This window comes from Dermacentor andersoni, chromosome 3, assembly GCF_023375885.2.
Source record: "Dermacentor andersoni chromosome 3, qqDerAnde1_hic_scaffold, whole genome shotgun sequence".
Taxonomy (NCBI): domain Eukaryota; kingdom Metazoa; phylum Arthropoda; class Arachnida; order Ixodida; family Ixodidae; genus Dermacentor; species Dermacentor andersoni.
Genome location: NC_092816.1, coordinates 127,207,160 through 127,222,405, shown reverse-complemented (window position 1 = coordinate 127,222,405; position 15,246 = coordinate 127,207,160). Strand labels below are relative to the sequence as shown.

Sequence of the window (15,246 nt, the reverse complement as noted above, 5' to 3'; positions counted from 1 at the left end):
ACTGCAGCACCACCGAACACAGCAGCAAGGCACCAAGAGAACAGAGAAACAGCGCAGGAAGCACGGATGGCATGGAGCATCGCGAAAAGTCGGGAAGTCGCTGCCTGCCGAGAGCATGGCGCGTTGCATCGCCTGGTGCATCACCATTTGAAGCAGCGACTGTGCCTTACAGCGATATTCTTGCCGCAGAACCGACGCTGCCGTGGCGTCATTGGCTCTGCAACGTACAGATCGTGGCTTGTTGGAATGTGGTTTGAGCTAGTATACCGAAGAATAAATGTAGGATTTCTAGAAATATCGGTCAAGATCCACTTTTGTGATCGTATTAACCAATTTTGGGCAAAAATGTGATCGTACTAAATGCATGAAAATGCATTATTTGCCAGGGATGTTAGCTAGGAAAAAGAAAAATGTATGAGGCCGAAAAACGTATTATGCAGAATCATATCAACGAGATACTATTGTAGATGAATTTGAAATTGTAATTAAGGATCAATTGCAAAAGCGTCAAGAGTGTCTTGTAGAAGTTTTCAGTGGCTGTTGCAGTAATGTAAGCACTGATACCATATTGCTAACACAGATACCATAGGCTTCGCAGCTCGAGCTCCCACGTGTTTGCCGTGCAGTCTCGCTGTTCCTTCTCTTTCTTTCCTCTGACACGCTTCTGTTTGTGTCACCTCCTCTTGGCTCGCCTTCTTCACATCTTTATGGTTCGTGCAATGGCCACAAGTTCACACCTCTACCGAGTCCACAAATTGCAACGTGCACAAAGATGAAAAAATTCAGTGCCCTTCCGTTCTGTGAAGGATGACCAGCGAAGCTGTAATGTGTAATAACTATATTGATTGAATAAAGACACATACACATAACTTCTTTGTTGTTCTCATCTTTTATTCCTTTTACTTTGTCACCATGGTGAGCATTGCGTTGTGGTCACTGTGATATAATGTAGTCGATTGCACTTGCACACTGTCCACATTCTTGCCCAATGTCAGATAGATACACTACGGTGATGCGTGGTCAGCACAGTCACTGCAGTGTAACACCTCACTCCAAACCTTTTCAACATGAAGATTAATCACTTTCCATCGTTTCACCAAAATTTCTCCATAAAATGAGTTTTGCAAAGAGAGAGCAATGTGAATGTTGACATGGCCGACACTGGTCAAAGTGTAGTATCTGTTCTTATCAGCTTAATATCTGGTACGGGTTGTATTTGAACCCAAGATATTAAACTTATTTTTGCAAGTTGGTGAAGTACATAAAGCTTGCTTCACCTTTGCCATATTGCAACTATCTTTGGGATTGGCCCACTGGGGAGAAATTCTTGATCTACACAGCTTGATAGACGCACAAAATTTTTTCCAGAACCTAGCCATATACAACTTCGGTGTGTGATGCCCAATTGGGGACAAAGCCGTTGGTTTCGAAAACACACACAAACATTTAATGAAACTAGAAAGAGGCTTAAAATAAATACAGGAAATAGAAAGCATAAAATAAACACTTAAACAGACATCACGGCAGTAAGAAACACACTTGGGGCTAGTATGACGTTAACTAGTGCGCGTGTCCGGGCTTGCCACGACGGCAGGGACGCATAACAGTCTCGACGCGGAGATGCGGCGACAAGTTGATGAAAGGAGTTGCGCCGGTCTCACCAAAGGTCGGGGTATAGGATGGTTGACCGGGCAACTGGAACGCCCTTGCTCGGGCTTGAAGATAGAGGCAGGCGGCTAGGTGGCACGAGTAGATGGCGGGGGCGTTCTGGCCGGGCAGCTGGGCGTAGAACTCGGGCCCATAACCCAACTGCTCTCGTCCTGCCCACGGGCACAGAAGCTCGAACGCTGGCCTCAGGCAGCGGACGGCACGACAGACGGGGGCGGCGTTCTGGCTGGGCAGCTGGGCGTAGAACTCGGGCCCGTAGCCCAACTGCTCTCGTCCTGCCCACGGGCGCAGAAGCTTGCCAGCCTTGAGCAGCTGGCGGCATGCTCGGGTAGACTGGCGACGCACAGGAACGGGTTAGTAGGAGGCCCCGGTCAGGTGAAGTCCTGGTGGCTCTGGTCCGGAACCTGATGGCCCGTCTTCAACTCCCGGTCCGGTGGCCGACCTTCTCCTGGCGTCGCTTCCTGGAACTCTCCCGGCATCTCACCTACATCTGCCAGCGCACCTCGCTTTTTCTCCCGCTCTGGCAGATTTGTGATTTTCTCACTGGTTGGTTGACGCTCCGTGGATTCTCTTAATTGTGTTGGCTTTTCTTCTTTTAGTTCCTTTTCTTGCGCCGCGCATTCACGTGCTGGACGCTTTTCGGCGTTGTCGTTTTCTCCTTCCAGCACGGAATTCGTCTTGGCGCACGCACTCCTTGTCGTCTGCTTCTGTCCGTCCCGACCACTGCACCATGTCGCGCACCACACGCATCACACGGTGTAAACAAAATAACCAAAACCATGCTGTCCATTCATTGACCACAACAACATATGCAGTTGAACCAACTTATAACAATATTAATATGCCATGAAAATTCCATTGTTATAACCGATAATTGTAACCAGGTTGCATAAAAAAATCAAAGTGGAGGATGGCGTAGCTGGTCCGAGAAAACTATAATGGCGTGGAGGTCAGCTCTGCTTCCCACCACCTCCCTCCATCTGACTTCTGATTGTGTTGACTCGTTTAACTGTTTAACTCTGCTTCCTGCGCGCTCCGATGGCATGTTGTTGACAAGCCACGGCTGTCTGCGTTCAAGAATGGCGCTGCTATAACAACTGCAAAAGGGTTCATGGGCGGCAAGTGACATATGAGCTCGGCGGAGGCATGGCTTTGGTGGCCCCAAAAGGCACCTTTTGAAATATGCGGGAAGGTTGATGCGGCAGCATCTCGACTTGAGAAATCCAGAAAAAATGCTGAGGCGAGATTGCCACAAGCATGTCGCCACATACTTCCCACTGGCTTACACGAGAGAACCGCATGTCTATCAGCCTTGCTTGCTTTATGCAAAGCTTGCTGACATCCTTCTCCAAAGGCATCCAGATGCTCCATGTAGTGAAGCGGAAGGTCCCTTGTAAGAACAAGCCCATGAGGGACTGAATCATCTACAGGACCTCCCACGAGAACAATGATAAGGCAGCCTGCCCTACCGCGACATCGCTGCCGTCGTGGCCAGCACTGTTGCTGTCCGATGCAAGCACGTTCGCAGCGATTGCCTCATTGGTTAGAAGCACTTCATTTCCAAATCTTTAGCCGTGTGCTTTTTCACCAGCAACATCGTGCATTGCCGGTGATCAGCGGGCAGATCAGCCGTCTTTTGTTTCGGCGGCGAGTGAAGTGAGGCTGAGAAACCACGTGGCCAGGAACGATTTCGACGTAACCAGCAAAAACAAATGCGAGCGATTAAGGTGTTTGCAGAACTGCATTGAATGAGGAGCCAGGGAGCAACATGCGGGCAGCGCAGTTTGCACGGTCCATTAGTGTTTAGAGGGCAGCACGGCGTAGAGCTATGGGCGCAGCCCATTCGTGTTCAGATGGACGGAAGGGCGACAGGAGACAGGCGTGCAGAGAAGGCTGGAAAATGAGCCCCGGGCGGCTGTTGGAGCAGGGAGCTATCGTGCAGCAACTCGAATTTCTCATTTCTTTTTTTTTTTTTAATTTCAAGGTTTTCGCATTTCGCTACCTTTCAGTTTGGACACCCAGCAGTCAGACTTCATTGTTATAACCGATAATGCGGCCTCTAATTATCGTAGTAAGCAAGTTATTTCACCATAAAAAACATACAAACGTTGACGGAGCACGACCGTCTATTTGTTATAACCGATATATTGTTAAAACGAGTATCGTTATACATGGGTTCGACTGTACTAAAGGCAGTATTTACCATCGAACAGCTGATCATGTCACTAAAATTAAGTGGAATGTAGAGCAAAAGAGATTGTTCTGTTGAAGTAATATTAGCTCTCGCCAGTTTGTGTTGTGCTAAGCATAGCAATATGTGTTTGCTCAACATTGAATTTTCTCATCTTTGCAGGTGCGCTTACTAAAGTTTGTCATCGGGCAATATTGGTGCATACAAGTTAGTTAGCCTGCATGCAACCTTGAACAGCTCATTGACATAATGCTGCATTTCGCAGGACAGAGTTCAGTTAAAGAACTGAAATATCTCGGTTCATTGTATTGCTTGTTCTACGTGAACCTGTACCCTAGTAATGTCAGCTGTCTTAAGTGCATCATTGCGGTCAAACTGGCAGCCCTTAGCAAAACGTGGCTGAATAACGGCAATAGCGCAAGCACTGCACAAGTCATCAATGAAAAACACCCTGTCAACCATAATGTCATTAGTGAATGACTCAAACTTCTCCAATATTCCACACTCGGCTGTAGTGGATTTTTCTGAGGCTCGTCCACCAAATGCTTCACTTATAAAAGTTATTGCGCCGGCTGGACTTACACATAAGAAATTTTACAGTGTAAGCTGACTTGTACTGCGCATATGTCAGTACTAGCTCACATTTCACACACCGAGACCTTTCGACTGGAATTTCTGTACAATCTAAAGCACCTCGCACTCTTGCACGCTGTTTAAACTGCAGAGGCATATTGTTTAAAATTGCCTCCTTTAAAAGCCACTCAATGGCAGCTTCCAGCACTGCAGCAAGAAGATGCAGTGTGTGCACAAAATATTCCTGTGTGGACGAAATGCTACACTGAAAAAGTGCACTGAGGCAGAAAAATGACATAGCCTGCTTGAGAACTATGAGCACGAATAACTCTGTTCCTTATAGAAGCTTCCATCTTATTCATCTCTTCATTATACTCTGCAAAGGAAACAGTCTTTTTCAGATGCGCATAGTGAGGTATGCCAGAAAAAGTGTTTAAGTAAGCGTCGCAGAGAAGCCTGTCTGAAATCCTGAACTTTTGTCTCCTGAAGTCCAGTAAGTTAATGGATTTGTTTAGCTTGGGCAAGCTGCACAGCTTTTGAAGCTGAACGGGTGCCCTTGCCGTGTCTTGTCCCGTGACTCAAGAAAAAAATATTAGACTGAAATTGTTACTGGCCATCACATCATGGACAGTTTTAAACAAAAGTTACCGCTGCTGTTCATTTGTGTTCGGCAGTCTAGAAGTGCAAGAGCTTGAAAGGGGACAGAGCCACTCCTGCACGGGTGGGTCTGCAATGCAATGAATGTCAACTAAATTTTTCATACGCCAGTGTGAAGCGTTTTCCCACAAGACAGTGTATACAGTCCTACAGTAAAACAAAAGATACTGCATTGCACTGGCATGCGCTTGCTCTAAAATTCAAGAGCAGAGAGAGAGATAAATCAGATGTGAAAGGTGGGGAGGTTACCTGGAAGATACATATCCAGTTTGCCAATATGCACAGGGAAAAGGGTAAAGGGAGACAAAGATCAAAAAGAAAAGCAAACAGATTTACCGTTTCCAACTGCGAGAATATCAGAACAAGCTGTTCTAGCATGAAATATGTGTCGAATTTAGACAACACTTTCAAGAATCCATTCCCCTTTACTCCAATGTCTTTCCGCTTGTCATATGCCAGGTTGGTGAAAAATACCATCAGCTCTTTATAATTAAGAAGGACTGAGCGGAGAGAAGCAGCCCTGAGCTTCCACCTTGTGGTACAAAATTTTCTCAAATTAATAGTTTTGTCTACCATTTGCAGCGCTTCAAACAAACCGACACACTTAGGAGAGGACGTTACAGAGCTTATGAGCTCACTTACCATGCTCAAGAAGTGAGGAGACATGATCACTTTGTGGCTCAAGTCCTGCAACACAAGATTAAATACAGTGCCATACAGTGCACATACAATGCTCAGAGCTCTTTCTGCTGCATGAGCGCTTGGAGCCCATTGTGCTAGCCCCGCATTTTTGATGCACCGTCGTAACATTGCCCGCGGCATGTTATGTCGATTGGCAAGTTAAAACGATAGACTATGTCCTTGAGGATGGCAAAAAGTGTGGTTGCTTTCGTGTCTGCTGCGTTATATAAACCACAAAATGACTCCTGTAACTTTTCTTTGACAATCCTAAAGCGAATGGATACCTGCTCTTTCACAGATATATCCACCGCCTCATCCATTATCACGGCATAATGCCCTGCATCACGGCCCACGTTTGTCAACCAGCAAAAAACTACGTGAGCCATCATTTCCAACAGTTCGTTAAAAATCTCGGGAGAAAGCCATTTGTATCCAGATAGACGAAGCCAAGATTGTGGCTCGGGTAAGTCATTTGCACATAGCTCCAAGAGCTGCCTTAAGTTGCTTTCTGCATCATCATAATGGCCACGTACCACGAGACCTTGGGATGCCAAATACTGCAGAGAGGATACGTCTAACAGTGCCTTTCTAACACCCTTCGTTTTCTTTCCTTTACTGCAGCTAGAAGCAACATTCACACCCTTTTCCATGGATAACTTAGTTGCTAAGGGTGCACGGTGGAAATTTGAGGCTTCATGGCTTTGAAATCTCTTCAAAGCTTTATCCAGTCGAAAAAGCCATTGTGTACAAAGGCAAGGAAAGCGTCCTTGTCCGTCCATGTGTTAGGCAGAGGTACACATATCGTGTAAGCAATGCGGCAGGTCTCACAGTACACTTTGTTCAGTGAAGTGTTGTAATGGAGCCATTTGTTGTAAGCGAGCTTCCTCGCTGGTTGGCAACGTCCCTGTTCTGCTCGAGGGCAAGAAACAAGCATTGGTGATCATTTGCAGTTGCATTGAAGCAGTAGTTACGGCAGCTGCCAGCATGCATGAAGTGCTCACAATATTTTCAGTTGACGAAACTTCGCACGTGGCGGCTCCTCAGGTTGGGCATCTCGTATCGTCTTCTTCCGGTGCCAGAGAATCTGAGAATGCCTGCCAAATTCACCCCAGCCCATTCTTATTCTTCTGATTATTTCAGTCTCATGATCCGGATCTGCGCTCACTATCTGCTCTAAGTAGATGTATTCCCTTACCATTTCCAGTGCCTTGCTACCTATCGTTAACTGCTGTTCTCTTCTGAGACTTTTAAACCTTAGTTTTCTGCAGATTAATTTTTAGACCCACCCTTCTCCTTTGCCTGTCCAGTTCAGTGAGCATGCATTGCAGTTGGTCCCCTGAGTTACTAAGCAAAGCAATATCATCAGCGTATCGCAAGTTACTAAGGTATTCTCCATTAATTCTTATACCCAATTCTTCCCAGTCCAGGTCTCTGGATACCTCCTGTAAACACACTTTGAATAGCATTGGAGAGATCGTATCTCCCTGACTGATGCCCTTCTTTATTGGGATTTTGTTCCTTTCTTTATGGAGGACTATGGTGGCTGAGCTGAACAAGGGAGAAAGGGAGGGAGCTGTACGACTGACTATAGAATACTATGCGTGGCCCTTGTTTTGATGCTGCAACGGTCGCCGTGGTGGCATCCGGCATCTGTGCTGCCAGCAAGCGGCACAGCAGTTCGTCGCACGCTGACACGGCCGCATAACGTGCGCCCTTCCCAGCAATGCTTTGACACGATGCTACAGTAGCTCGAAAAGGGCACGGAATCTCAGCATCCTGCTTTCGTTGCCGCATGTATGCGAGGCTGAATCCCGTCACCTGACTGTGACATCTCCAAAACTACCACGAATTTCAGGCACTTCTCGCGAGCCGACATTTTATGCCTCGGTGCGCCGCTGTGGCAGGCTTGTCACTTAGCTGCCTTGCCACTTAGCTGCCTTGAAGACTCAGTTTGAGTTTAACACGAAATGAACACAGCTCGATTATAGGTTAGGTGCAGATATCCTTACCAGAAAGCGTATACTTATCTCACGGTGTACGAGGGCCGTTTTTTTTTTCAACCTCCGATAGGCTATAAATAAAAGACAAGTTCATCTAAAACAATAATTTTATTACCAAAAGATTAGTACAGTTACGGTTACTTTTCGACATAATCACCGAAGAGATTGAGGCATTTGTCATATATGTGGACAAGCTTTGCAATACCCTCTTCAAAAAAAGTTGCCGCCAATGAATTCAAGTAGTCCTTGACGTTGGTTTGAAGGTCGCCATTGGTTTGAAAGCGCTTCCCACCAAGCCACGTCTTCAGTTCAGGAAAAAGATGAAAGTCACAGGGTGCTAAGTCTGGACTGTATGGCGGATGATCGAAAATGTCCCATCCAAATCGTTCGAGAAGCCGTTGAGTTGCTCCAGCAGTGTGTGGACGGGCATTGTCATGGATCAGAACAACTCCAGCGGTCAGCTTTCCTCTTCGTTTCTTCTGAATGGCTCTACGCAAACGTCGTAAAGTTTCACAATAAACAGCTGCAGTGATTGTGGTTCCGGGCTCCATAAACTCCGCAAGCAACACACCTTGTTGATCCCAAAACACAGTAGCCATGGTCTTTCTGTTGTTGAAGGTTTTTTTGAATTTCTTTGGTTTGTTTGGTGAATTTGAATGCATCCATTGTTGTGATTGTCGTTTTGTTTCCGGTGTGTCGTATTGAATCCAGGTTTCATCCCCAGTCACGATTGATTTCAAAAGGTTGTCTTTTTCATCCTGATAACGCTCAAGGAACTCCAGAGCTGACGCCATTCGTCGAGTTTTGTGGCCGTCCGTCAACATTTTTGGGACCCAACGTGCACAAAGTTTTTTGTAGCGTAACCGTTCAGTAACAATAGAGTACAAAACAGACCTTGAAACTTCTGGAAATTCCGTAGATAAAGCAGTAATGGTGAATCTGCGGTTTTCTTTAACCATTCTGTCAACTCGTTGAACCAGGTCATCTGAAACGACAGATTTGCGTCCTTGGCCCCCTTCATCATGCACATCATTACGTCCATCTTTAAAATTTCGACACCATTCACGCACAACACCATCACTCATGAAGTTTTCGCCATACACTCGACTCATTCTCCGATGGATTTCTGCAGCACCATGGCCTTCAGCCTGTAGAAAACGAATAACACTTCGCAATTCACACTTGGCGGGAGCAACAATAATGGCAGCCATGTTTACGTGGCTGTAGCACAATGCCGACTGACGCCTGAATGTCAACAATGGCGGAGTGTGTAGTGCGAGAGCTGCGCAGTTGCCTACAGCGCATGTCTGCTTTCTGCTGCCCGCGTAGCGCCTGCACGGAGCAATCGGAGGTTGAAAAAAAAAACGGCCCTCGTATTTAAAATCAAGGGTCACAATAAAGCGGCATAGCTATTAAAGAGACGATATGCTATCTGTAACAGTAGCTGTGCAATGTAAAATACTCACTAGGGATCCGAGACGATTCACTGGGTGCAATACTCAGCACTCACATAGGCAAGCTGTTTCAGTGTAGCCACACTACGCTCAACCAAAATTCCACACTACACTCCAGCCAGCTCCAACTGCACGAACTGCACAGACCTCGCGTGTTTCCACGGCAACCATCTCAACACATGCGCAGAGAGGCAACACTGCAGACGCACGCACCCCCGCTGATTCTCTGTGTGAGGTTTCTTTTTCTTTTCTTTTCCCCTAGAATGCACAATGCGTGTTTTTCATTCTCGTGCCGAGGAATGATGGGAACTTTTGGCCTACGATAAATAGGAGTGGAGCTCTTCGCATGCCAAGATGTTGAAGTGCGCCCGCCTGTGCCAGACACACTGTGTCGTGTCGCTGAAGTGTAGACGCCCGGATTTCGCAAACACAATGTGGCAGAGCCCAACGTGCACGCATGCGAGAGGGAACGTCTCCTGTTGTCAGAGACGGTCGTCCTTGTTGCGTCCCATTCATACTGCCGGAGTGAAAAGGGTATACATTTGCGTGTATGAATGTACGGATGCACAAACGCATGGCGCGCATTCGCACGCGCACCACACAGTTGTCTGGAGACGATTGTCTCCACCACACAGTTGTCTGGAGTCTGGCGCACCACGCGGTGTCGGTTGTCTTGCAAAGCATGTTGCTGCACGTTGGACCAGCTAAGTGTTTTCAGTCACCGCACTTTTAGGAGACACCATGAGGCAGTGACAAGCACCCAGTCTACATTCTATATGCTGCACAAATTTCATTTGCACAGTTTGGGAGAATTGTGCAAGAAGTTGTGCCTACTACAGGCAAGGTCTCGCTTTGAGTGCAGTGCTTGATGAGGAAGGTTTTCTTACTCCAACCATGGACATTACTCCTTACTTTTCTAGTGTGTTGTGAAAATTACTCAGCGTGCAGTGTAAATGTGCTGTCTGCTTTGGTTTTCTTGTACTCGCTTGTGTGTCACTTATGGCTCCACTCTTTGTATCTTTTTGTATTGTGAATGAATGGTAGACTACAGAAGGCTGGAGTAGATGACTGCTTTTTATATACAAAGTCAAGAAAGGCACCGACAGATAGAAGTCCACTGTGTGAATAGAAGTTGTATAAACAGGGATAAAGTGCCTCATAAAGGCTGGCTGGCATTTCGATAGGTGGACCTATCTTTTTGAAAGGCTGATTTGCACAGTGTGCTTTGTATATTAAAAGCAATATTGTCTTGTGGCTTTCTGAATGAATTCGGGAGTGAAACTTTGCCTCGCCTGTTCAGAAGAAAATAGCGATAGGTCTGGTTCAGACATTTAGTGCAAACAAGTACAGGTGGATGTATGGGACATCCAAAATGAGTATTTTATGAACGAGTTTGACGAAAGCAAAACAAAGATCATGTTTCGTTCCTCCCATGCAATCTTTATTTTGTCTAAATGCAAAATAGTTTTTTATCACCTCAAGGGTGATCTTGTTTATTTCATTTGCTTCCTTTTGGAGCTGTACAAACTTTTTGCGCAGCTCAATGGACTGCTGAGCATTTTTTGTCGCCCTCTCTTCTGCGCGACTGTGCAGCGTCAACACATCTTGCAAAAGTGATGATGGCCGCTTTCGCTTTCTGCTGCCAGGTGGGCAGCTGGCGGCAGGAGTTGCAGTATTCTGGTATTTACAGTTTTCATTTGGTGGCGCAGGGCTGCCTTCCATGCATCCTGTCCTGAAATGTTCATCTTGCTCTGCTTCCCATGAAGCGATGACTTCAGCGTCATCAGGCGCTTCATTAACTTCTGGCACTTGTGTATGACAGGAAAAGACAACGGCGCATACATGTGAACTCAAAGTGCACCTCTGCAAACTAGTTGCTGGATCAGCAGCATATCTACTTGAACACCAGTAGACCAACCAGCTGCGTTATGACGTTACATGCAGCACGCTACATGTCAGAATCAAGAGTTATCTCCAGTTATGGCAACTACTGCTTCTAGCGATTACATTTGAAAACAAATGAAAGTTTTCAATACAAAGTGCATTCTGGCAAATCAGCTAGTTATGCAGAAGCCCGCAAGGTGTACAAAATTTTACGAATGGGAAAAATTGTCATCAACTCTATGCAACTTCGTGCTACAGTCAGGTGGATGACCGTTTTCCTCTTTCACTTCCAGTGCCACTTAACATACTGCATTCACAGATATGTATAATCCTGCAACATTGAGAAAAACATTTCTGCTCTTCACATACGACAAATGTGCTATCTACTGCTTACACATGCGTGGACATTCTATGCCATATTTAATTTGATTAATAATACTTCCTTTCAAAATATAATACAGCTTAAGATTTTTGTGTGCGCTTTCACTTAAATTCGTACGCTCTAATGCATTTGTGCAAAAATGCATAATGAAGTACCTACAACTTCAGGGAGATGTGGTTCACTGTTCCCCACAGTCGAGGTGCATGTTTCAACGAAGTGAATGTGCTATAAGTAGCTATTTTTATTGTTTCTCCTTTGAATGTGTTGCGTCTAATGACGGGAAATGAGTTAACCTATTGAAATGTCTAATTGAATCATAAGTTACTAAAGTGCATAGATGTGTTACAATATTCTCACATTATATTAATAAATTATAATTTGCGCTGGCATTGTTTGTCGCTGTGCTCATACTCTGAGGCACATTGTTTGTATTGCTGTGTGCCTTGCCAAGCAAAGTTGCATCCGTTTAGTCCAGGAGCCCCTGTACATTTGTTGTAAACTTGCAATTAAAGTACTATTTTATATGCGATGTCACGTGGTAGTGACTGTGAAGAAAGCAGCCAAACCGAGAAAGACGAAACTAGCGTTTTATTGGGCGAACTTGTGCCCTCAAAAACAGGCTACACTCAAAGAACGGCGACAGCGGCGAACACAGTCGGCGATCAGCGAAAATCTGATCAATGGGTCAAGCGCATCGGCTTTTATACATCAATCGTCGAATGTTCCAGACTAATCGCTGGGACCCGTGCACCTTCCACAAAGTTCTGCATTATTCGCGTCCACACATGCAATCAGATTACACAAGGTTCGGTCACAGACAGTGGATGGAACCATCGATAACATTCCAGAAACTTCCCACACATGCAAGCGCGTCCTGCGCTGTGCGATAACATTTGTTAGGCGGTGAAACGTGCCGCCCGATGAAGACAAGTACACGTGTCAATATGCGATACTGCATGTAGAAACTATTTTTGCAGGCTGCATACTCAATGACACTAGTTCACATTCATGCCCAGTCATGCTCACCAGCACTGACTTGCGCTCATAGTCAATTCACATTTACTAGCACCCATTCTCTCATACTTGCGCCTGCTCGCACTCACTGACACTCACTCATATACATGCACTAACTCACACTCACCAACATTCACCCCCGTTAATACTTTGGTCCACTCAGAATCACCGTCACTGAATTTCATTCATACTGTAACTAGCACACATTAATATTCATCCTATTCACTTCCAATCAAACACCAGTACTAAGTCCTGTGAAATGAGTGGGTGCAAGCACGAGTGAGAGTACTCATGAGTGAGTACACCAACTATGTATAGTACTGTAATGATGAACAGTTCAAATCACCTCCGCACTCTCCTCCACAAGGTTACTGTCGTTGACAGGAAGCGTCCCCAAAGATGAGTGTAACTGCCAATGTGTGTGAAGTGATTTTAGAAAAGGAGACAGAAGAGATGAGTGCAGCGCCCTGTCTCTCACAGGAGGACACCTCAACAGTACTGCACGGGGAAGGGGGGAATGGGAAGAAAAAGATGAAGGAGAGAAAGACAGGACGAACGTGGCAAGGGGAAAAAAAAGTGAGTGCGGGGCTCAGAGCCGCGCTCTCAAGTGCGTCGCATTGCAGTAGTCTAGCAGTGCCGAAAGAGCGTGCTTCACGATGGACGAGTGGGCTGCAGGGAATAGCAGCGCGGTCGCCGTATCGCAAGTCAGTCCCAGTCGCCGATAGACTGTACACAAGTCCGTGCGCTCCACATCGAAGGCAGGGCAGTGAAGTAGCAAGTGGTCGAGCGTCTCCAAATCGGCGCAGTTGCTGCACACGGGGCCGCCAATTCCCTGCAGCCTGTGTGTTCTAGCAGCCGTCTTGTAGCAGCCGACGCGCAGGCGAAGCAGGAAAGAGCGGTCCACCCGGGAGAAGCCCACGCGGGGGAGGAGTCGAAGTGACGTACCTGCGGCGACGCGCTGGTCCGGGTGCTGCGCACGGAGCGTTCGCAGAATGGTTGTTTTGGCCACGTCGAAGCCGCTGACCGAGGTGGCGAGGGGGAAGCGCAAGGAGCGAGCCTGCTTTGCGAGAGTGTCGGCGGCTTCATTCCCTTGAAGGCCGATGTGCGCTGGAACCCATTGCAACGCCACATTGCAGCCCTGGCTGACGAGATGGCGGAGCTTTGAGCCGACGCGCTGCACCAACGGAGGTCCAAGGTAATCCTTCGCCAGCATACACAGTGCCGCGCGCGAGTCCGAAAGGAGTAACTGCCAATAAAAAGGCCTCTCAACACCTTTCGAGCCTGTTGATGTGCCAGTGCGCCTCAGCTTCCTAAAAGAAAATTTCATTTAGTGTACAAAACTCCTCACAGCATGCAAATGTACTTTTAATAGAATTGCCTGCCTTATTAGGGGAAAAAGGAATTACAGTGCTATTTATTATAGATATAAAAAATTGAGCACAGACTGGCACTGCTTTCGCAAGTTACATATTGCCCACTTCTCTGGAACTGTGCACAGAAAAGGTACAGAAAGGAAGAGAATACTGTGATGCACTTGAACATTCGGCGGACTGAGAATGTGTACAATGTTAATATAGCTCAATCGGAATTCTTGGGCAAGTTCGTGAGTTCTGCTAAACATCACTTTGGGTCGCATAAAAAGACATATGACGGAAGAACCCACACAGACTTTTTATGTATGACCTTTCTTCACATGGTCTCTTTTTGGGCCCATAAACAAAGCATACAATGCGGAATGCTTAGTGTGAACTCAGAAGGAACGCAGACTTTGTGAAGCCTGTTACCTTATCTTTTGAAGCAGTCAAACAGATGTAAGAAAACGGTCAGCAAACGTGCAGTGACGCCGAGAATAAAATGGGCACGCGGTTACGCAGCATGAGTCGCTTGATTTTTGCTGGCCAGCTTCCTTTTCTAAACAATAGAATCACCGTGTCATGAACATGCGAGGACATGCATTATCATGTTTCAACTAAGGCCGGATCCAAGACGCCTTGTCGGTGCCTCGGCCCATCCAAATCTTATGTTGGAGCAAGACTGAGCACGATTCGGACTGAAATTCCCGATCGCGATTGACACTCCCATAGCTTTCGCAGAGGAGCCAATTGCGACAGAGAAATTAGATCCTGATCAGACTCGACCGCGATCGATTGTGTGCCGTGTGACACACACATAAAATTAGGCCCAACTGCACCGGCAGGCGCAGCGTGCGAGCACTCATTTTGCACGCTATTGAGTTTACACATCGGATTTAGCCGTCACATACGCACAAACACAGTCGCTATACACTATCACAACGTGATTAGTGAAGTGTCCGTACTCACCGGTATTGCTTGCTTAAGTTTTCCAGCTTCTGGCATAGCTGCTTGGCCGTGTACGGCACTTCGCCGGCAGGCAGGCGTGCATTTAGGGCTTGCGTCATTTGTTTGTAAATGCGCGCATTACGCGTGTCAGAACGCAGCGCGGAAAGATTATCTTCCTAAATGCATATCAACGACTGTTGTTGCAACAGACTAGTTGACAGGCCTTTGGGAAAACATTTCGATCGTCACCTTCATTGAAGTCGTGCCGCCTTCATCCATCTACATGTGTGCCACCATCTTGTCTGTTAGCCTCGTATACCTGAGCTAACTGAGGTGGCCAACCTCAGTTTGCAGCAACTATGGTTAGTGGAATAACCGCAATTAGGCTTTCCGTCTAACTGGGTGTAACTTCGGTTAGCCGGAACTGAGGTGTGTCATAACT

General features: G+C 46.5%; 1 protein-coding gene, 1 long non-coding RNA gene and 1 pseudogene across 2 annotated transcripts in view; all 3 read left to right on the top strand.

Annotated features, from left to right (window-relative positions):
- LOC140216761 (uncharacterized) overlaps positions 1 to 15,246 on the top strand; it is a 275,100-nt gene that overhangs the window by 70,940 nt on the left and 188,914 nt on the right. The gene's annotated exons all lie outside the window — the stretch shown is intronic.
- The window catches only part of LOC126538461 (uncharacterized), a 146,377-nt gene that overhangs the window by 16,584 nt on the left and 114,547 nt on the right, over positions 1 to 15,246 (top strand). The window lies entirely within an intron of this gene.
- LOC126540532 (U2 spliceosomal RNA) lies at positions 1,152 to 1,301 on the top strand (annotated as a pseudogene).